This window comes from Balaenoptera ricei, chromosome 20, assembly GCF_028023285.1.
Source record: "Balaenoptera ricei isolate mBalRic1 chromosome 20, mBalRic1.hap2, whole genome shotgun sequence".
NCBI classification, from domain to species: domain Eukaryota; kingdom Metazoa; phylum Chordata; class Mammalia; order Artiodactyla; family Balaenopteridae; genus Balaenoptera; species Balaenoptera ricei.
The window spans coordinates 25401187-25409277 of NC_082658.1; positions in this window are offsets into that span (position 1 = coordinate 25401187).

Below are 8091 nucleotides of genomic sequence, written 5' to 3' on the forward strand. Positions count from 1 at the left end.
CAAAGTGAACTGTTGCAGGCAAGTGGGGGGTGCGGGGTGAGGACAAACCTGGGAGGGGTAAAACATGGGGCTGGAGAAGAAGATGAGGTCAAGTCTAAAGGACCTTGCTGTGAGCTCAGGTAAGAACTTTCTTTTTGACCCTCATTGCAATAGGAAGCTGCTGAGGGTATTTAAGCCGCGGAAGGCCAGGTTTTTTTTTTTTTTTTTTTTTTTTTATAGCTGTGTTGGGTCTTCGTTTCTGTGCGAGGGCTTTTCTCTAGTTGCGGCAAGTGGGGGCCACTCTTCATCGCGGTGCGCGAGCCTCTCACTATCGCGTCCTCTCTTGTTGCAGAGCACAGGCTCCAGACGCGCAGGCTCAGTAATTGTGGCTCACGGGCCTAGTCGCTCCGCGGCATGTGGGATCTTCCCAGACCAGGGCTCGAACCCGTGTCCCCTGCATTGGCAGGCAGATTCTCAACCACTGCGCCACCAGGGAAGCCCAGAAGGCCAGGTTTTGATTAGCATAAGGGAGGCTGGATCCTGCTAAGGTCTGGAAGACTAATTCCTAGGCCTTGTTAGCAAGAAGATTACTGTCTAAAGGAGCCACAGACAGACATTCATGATACAACGCATTCAGTGCAATGTCAGAGAGGTCTGCGTGGAGTATGAGGGGGACACATAGAAGGGCTATCAAATCCAGCTGAGTGGCTGCGTTGCACCCTGGGAGGGAGGACAGGAAAGGCCTCGAAAAGTAGGTGATATTTGGAGCTGAGTCCTAAGGGGTTAAGTTGTAAAGGGTGGATGGGTGGCAAATCTGGTTGAAGGGGCAGTATGAACAGAGGAATCGATGAAAGAAGAAGAAAAAAAGAACATGGGTTTGAATGCAAACACTCATCAGATCAGTTGCTGGAATGTCAAGAGAAAGGCCTAGATTTTTAGGATCTGCTGCTAGAGAGGTGGGGTTGGAGACCATCAGAGGGTCTTGTTTGCAATACTAAACCACTGAATCTGCTGGGAGTGGGTTGGTAATGTTTGCGTTTAGAAGGGAATAGCTTTTGACAAGATGGAAAGGAGAAAGAGTGGAAGCAGAGAGGGAGTTAAGGAGATGATTGTGAGCTCAGGGAAGAGGTGGGTTAGGGCAGTGGCTATAAGTCTAGAGGGGGAGCTCTTTGCGAAATAAAGTTTTCAGATCTTGACATCTCATTGAGAGATAGGCGAGGGACAGGTAGTGGTCAAGGATGCTGAAGAGTTTCTGGCTTGGGGGGTGAGAGAGAGAATTGAAAGCAAGTATCTGAAAACAAACCTAACATAATACATTGAGCTGAAAACAAATCTAACATAATACATTGATCTGAAAACAAACCTAACATAATACATTGAGCTGAAAACAAACCTAACATAATACATTGAGCTGCAAACTCCCTCAACCCCTCCCCAGTGGGCCACAGCCCCACGGTGTGTCCTGCTCCTACAGGTGAGGTCATGGGCCACTGGTCAGAATCCAGGATCTCCCAGGAACCGTCCACTCCTTTCCCAATTCCATAGTAACCACACTACCCCATTCTGTGACCTCAATAATAAGTTCAGCCACCCCAATATACTCTGCTTAAGAGCAGGAAAAGAAGAGGAAACGTTTAAATATAATACTTTTTTTTTTTTTTAATGGGGAAGTGTTAATATTCCATATGGCTCCATCAGTGAGAAAGGAAAAACAGATGGGGGCTACAGTCATATGGGTGTAGGTCATGGGCTATGGCTTCCTTCTTGGTTGGAGTTCTTGGTCCAGGGGCTGACTCCCACCTTCATTCCTCAGGACTCTGAACCCTTATCAGGGCTCCAGGTAGAGCAGTGGTTTCTTCTGCTCACCTTTGTTACCTGAAAAACCCAGTCTGCCTCCTGGTGGGTGTCAAGCTAAAAGACACAACCAAGCCAAAGAGTGGGAGAAGGATTTATTACTTACTTACAGCAAGTAAGGAGAACACCAGGGATCTTTCCCAAAGCAGTAAAATTGGGGAAGTTTTAAGCTAAGGATACATGCATATTCATGAAGGGTCCACAGGAGTCCAAGCTTGAGTTGATTGAAGTCATGGGGGTCAAAAAAGGTCCACATCATTATCCCTTAGGTTCCAGCTGATCTGGTGGTTGAGCGCTTTAGGCTAATCTTTACCAGTGAAGCAGAACTGGGAGTCTTTACAACTGGTATATTATCTTTGATATAGTACAATAACTTCTCTCACCTGATAACAGTTGTTTGTTTCTGCATTCTTTTGTTCCCTTAAGATCTTTAATTACTGAGACCTGTTCAAGGGCAAGCATTGTGGCCAGGCTTAGATCATCAAATGGCTTAGGCCAAAAATGGCCTCTCTTATGTCAAGAAAGCCATGCCTGGTTCTCTTTCTCCAGGGGCCCCTTACCTTATCTACTTACACCTTTACTCAGGGCACAGTGCCCCAGAGGTTCTCTTGGCTCCACCTGTACCCTCCTAGTCCCCCTAAGATGTGGTGACCATCATAGGACCTCAAGATCAGTGGTGGGCCCAACAGCCTGACTCCCTTTTCTGTCTGTTTTCCTAGTGCCAGGGGAGACTCCAGTGGCCAAAGGCAATCTCAGCTTCCACTTCAAAGGAATTAGTATTTTGTGCCCTGGTGACAGCATTCCTTCCTTCACATGAGCAAGTTCAGAGGGCAAGAATGATGTTCTGAGGGTGGGTCACTGAAGTAATCTGAGCCACCCTTCTCCACCTCCACCCCACAGATCCCTGAGCCTTTTGCCATGAAAGGAAAGCACCAGATGGATGTTGTTACTGGTTCAGGTCAGAGCACGTCCAGCAGGCTCTTCACAGCACCTCATCTTTGGAACATGGTATCTCCTCGCTGGCACCAAACTGGGGCTTCACCAGGCCAGCGCTCACTCTGTAAGGCCACCAACGTCCAGATGATGGACCAGATTGACAAACCCCTAGGGACTTTTGCTTTACTGGGATGGAGGAAGAGGGCCGTGAAAAGACCAAGCAGAGAGGGTCAGAGGTGTGGGGACACCAAGCAGAGACACGATCATTGAAATTCTGATGATCCTGAGCAGTAAAATGATGCCAAGCCAGGAAAAGGGAGGAAGGCGGGTGGGATGCTCTTGAACTTCTGATTTCCTGGTCAACTAACATCCAGCTGAATAATTCCCAAGTTTCAAATTCTCTAGCACCTTCCTTCCACACTGCACGTTCGCCGGAGACTCCCAGGATGAAATTCCCAGGCATCAGAAGGAGGAGAGGGGAAGAGGAGACAGCTGACTCGTTAATTCCAGGCTCAGCTCCTAGGGCTGGCTGCAGCTTGAAATCCTGCCTAGTGGATCAGGCAGCTCCCCCTCCACCCCTGCAGCCCTAGGGAGTGGAGTGGGGGCCGGGGTCTTATCTGCTCAGCATGTTGGTACCTCAGGCAGAGGGCAGTTACCCAACCCTGACCTCAGGGTCTCTGGGAAAGTTAGTCAGAGCCCCCAGCCACCTCCCACTAGTTCCCCAGCTGAGCTTGAGGCCTGGGGACTTTGTGGGTGTATTCCACCTGTGCTGTCACATGGGGCCCCCTGCTTAGAAGGGCCCTGTGCTTCATTTAACACTCTGTTGCTTCCATCTTGAAATTCTCAATTTTTGAACAAGGGTCCCACACTTTCATTTTGTCCTGGGCCAACATGTGTCTGGTCCTGTGTAGGGAGACAGAGGCCCTGGCCTGCTGGAGAAGGCAGGATGCTTATCCAGGGGCAGGGTTTAAAGTGGGGCTCAAAATAGCATCGAAATGCTCGTACTCCCTGCCCCCCTCCACCATTTCTGAGGGTTAGAAGCTGGGGTTGGTGGGGGGGTGACTCTGCAGTAGTGTCTCCATGTCCCCCTGGCCCCTCTGACTTTTCTCTACCAGACCATGGAAATGGGTGAAGGGGGTGACATCACCTGCAGCATCGGAGCTGAGGAAACAGACCAGTGGGGCCAGGAGAGGAGAAAAAGGCCAAGAAGAGACGAGGACTCTGCCCACTCCCCCATGCCGTCTGATCAGATGCAAATTCCTCAAGACTCTACCTTCTACCCTGCTCACACACTCATCTGTCTATCCCTTTGTTCCAACAGCCTCCCACTGAACTCCCCTCATCTGGCCCCTCTACTCCCACCCCCAATGCCTTGGCTGCAGTGTCTTTCTGTGGCTCCCTTGCTTACTTCCTGTAAGACTTGTGGGTTTAGCACCAAGGCCCTTCCCACACCATGGGTAAGGGTCCTGCTTACGCCTGCTTACCCCTGAGGCCTCAGCTCTCCCCACTGCTCACCCCACCTGCCCCCAGGGCTCCATCAGTGGAGCTTTTCTTAATTCCTCCACCAGCTCATGCTGGGCTTGAGACGCCTTCTGTATCCAGCTAATTCATGTAGAGTCACAACTAGGTTTAAGCATCCCTTCTAGGAAAGCTTTTCCAGATTCTCTCCTTTATGACTGAATGAATAGGTCATTCAAAATTAGGTAGTTCAGAATTTAAGAAAGAAGTGTAAAATGGCATACCATGAACAGTCCCTCCCTCCTCTTCTCCTATATTCCTCCCTGGAGAAACCAATGTTACCTGTTTCTCACATGAGCTCTCAGAGATGTTTTATGCAGATACAAGTCAACACATATAAACATTCTCCCTCTTTTTACACAAATGGTGGCGCTTCATGCTGTTCTGAGCTTTGGTCTGTATTTCTTTTTTTTAACCTTACCTAGCTGGACTTCACTTACCTTTGGTGTCTACATGTACTCCTGAGCCTATAACCTTTCATTTTAAACTCTCCTTTAGTCTTCCATTTATTAGTCAAGTTTCAAGCTCCTTGAGGATGGGGGTCAAATCTTTGATTTTTGTATTTCCAGCACCTAGAACATAGTAGGTGCTCAACAAATGGGTGTGGAATGACTGAGTGATTCCACTTTATAGGCTTACTATGCGCCAGGCATTGTGTATTGAATATACACTATGTCATGTACAAATGAATAAATCAAAGACGATAATGAATGGACAGCCCTGGGAATCTAGCATAAGGGAGGGGCCAGGCTAGGCACAGACCCGGCTTCCCTGGAGGTCCTGGTGTTCTGCCCTCTGCTGGTCACTCCAGGCAAGGACAACATCCTGCAGGCGCTACCTTCCCGACAACGCTGTCCCTGGGGGGCCCTTCCGTGAAATAAACCTATGGTAGGGGCTCCTCAGACTGTTGGCAAGGAGGAGAGAGAGGTTCTCCCCTCAGCTACTGCGGATGGAAAAGGAAGGAAAGGTGGAGGGGGGTCTCAGAGAGAGAAGTCCCAGAGAAGCTGAGCTAGGAGGGGAAGGAAGAGGGGATGGTGGTGGGTTCAGAACCATTAGTAAGTAGTTGTGAAATCACTTTAGTAGTTGTGACCAGATTTATTTTTTTTTAGTATTTCTTTCTTTCTTTATTATTTATTTATATTTATTTTGGCTGCGCCAGGCCTTAGTTGCAGCACACGGGATCTTCGTCGCGGCTCACGGGATCTTTAGTTGCGGCAGGCAGGATCTTTAGTTGCAGCGCGCAAACTCTTAGTTGCGGCATGCATGCAGGATCTAGTTCCCGACCAGGGATCAAACCTGGGCCCCCTGCATTGGGAGCGTGGAGTCTTACCCACTGGACCACCAGGGAAGTCTCGAGACCAGCTTTAAAAGAATAAAAACAGAAAATATCAGAGTGCAATTTACATGGAATAAAGGTGAATATTGTTTCTCAAACTTTTATTTCAGTTTTGTGTATGTGTGAACTGGTTTGTGATGTAAAACAGATATATTATTGAGGATCTTTGTACAAACAAACAAACAAAAAATGGTGAAAGCCACTGGAGACATGATGAGAAAGATCCTGGGGAGTAAGTCCTGAGTGGGTGTGAGGATTCCCAGCAGAATCAAAGCTCAGAGAAAAGCATAATTCAAAAAGACACATGCACCCCAATGTTCATTGCAGCACTATTTACAATAGCCAGGACATGGAAGCAACCTAAATGCCCATTGACAGACGAATAGATAAAGAAGATGTGGTACATATATACAATGCAATATTACTCAGCCATAAAAAAGGAACAAAATTGAGTCATTTGTAGAGACGTGGATGGATCTAGGGACTGTCATACAGAGTGAAGTAAGTCAGAAAGAGAAAAACAAATATCGTATATTAACACATATATGTGGAACCTAGAAAAATGGTACAGATGAACCGGTTTGCAGGGCAGAAATTGAGACACATGTAGAGAACAAACGTATGGATACCAAGGGGGGAAAGTGGCCGGGGGTGGGGGTGGGGGTGTGGTGGTGGGTGGTGGTGTGATGAATTGGGAGATTGGGATTGACATGTATACACTGATGTGTATAAAACTGATGACAAATAAGGACCTGCTGTATAAAAAAATAAATAAAATTAAATTTAAAAATTTAAAAATTTAAAAATATAAAAGAAAAGAATCAAAGCTCAGGGCAGAAGGCAGGGCAACTTTTGTGGAGCTCAACCTCTATCTCAGTGCAGAAATCTTCCTACACCCCATGTGACAAAGACTTTTGAGCTCCCTGACTCCAGACTTCCAGGCACCAGAAGCTCAAAATTTCTCAAGCCTGTGCCATTGATGGACAGCTCAGACTGTTAGAAAGTTCTTCCCATTTGCCCCTCTAACTTCCACCCTCGAGTCCTCATTCTCTGCCTCTGTTGCAACCAAGACTAGGAACAACTAGGCAAATAAACTGACAACTAACAAGTGCTCTATAAGTTTTATTTTCCTTCCCATATAAGCATTTGTTTTTTTCGCAAGAATCTGACTTTCCATAGTCTTTATTATTCTGGTTATCTTTCTAGCAGTTAACATTATTGAGCCTCTCATGGATGGGACACAGAGAAAAGGACTTTTTGCTTACTATTTTACCAAGTCTTACAGCACTGCTATGCAAAAGTCACCGTTATTGTCATTTTACAGATGAGGCGCAGAATTTTTTTTTTCCAGCTTTACTGAGATGTAATTGACATATAACATTGTGTAAGTTTTAGGTGTACAACATAATGATTTGATATACACGTATACATTGCCAAATGATTACCACAGTAAGCTTAGTTAACACATCCATCACCTCACAGAGTTACAATTTCAGAACATTTAAATTGCTTACCCAAATGCACCCACCCAGTTAGTGGCAGGATGAAATTTATCAGTCTTTGTGTGATCCCTAGAATTGAACCTGATCCTCTGAATGTGGTTCGGCTGGCTCAGAATAGAGAGAGGATCTGTATCCTGACTCCCTCTCTGTGGACAACTTTTGATCTCAGATTTCTCATATGTGATCATGGCAGAAACATGTCTCTAGGCAGGTACTTTTTGACTTTTGTTTGTTTGTTTTGTTTTTTAACTTATTGAAGTATAGTTGATTTACAATGTTGTGTTAATTTCTGCTGTATAGCAAAGCGATTCAGTTACACATATATATACATTCTTTTTCATATTCTTTTCCATTATGGTTTATCACAGGATATTAAATATAGTTCCCTGTGCTATACAGTAGGACCTTGTTGTTTATCACTTTTTTTTTTTTTTTTTTTTAATGGCTGTGTTGGGTCTTTGTTTCTGTGTGAGGGCTTTCTCTAGTTGCGGCAAGCGGGGGCCACTCCTCATCGCGGTGCGCGGGTCTCTCATTATCACGGCCTCTCCTGTTGCGGAGCACAGGCTCCAGACACACTGGCTCAGCAATTGTAGCTCACGGGCCCAGTTGCTCCGCGGCATGTGGGATCTTCCCAGACCAGGGTTCGAACCCGTGTCCCCTGCATTGGCAGGCAGACTCTCAACCACTGCGCCACCAGGGAAGCCCTATCACTTTTTGAGTTTTTAAATTGACATTCAGAATAGTGCACACAACATAGTGCGCATTTTAACAAAATTTTGTAAAGTGAACAATCTATGTAACCTACACCTAAGGACAAGAAATACAATAGTACCAGTACCCCTGGAAGACTGTTGCTGGCCCCCTTCCAATCATGGCCCTCTCTCTTCCCCAAAGTATTCCATATCCTCACTTATATGTGAATTACTCCTTTGCTTTGCTGGATAATCTTACCATCTAAGTTTGCAG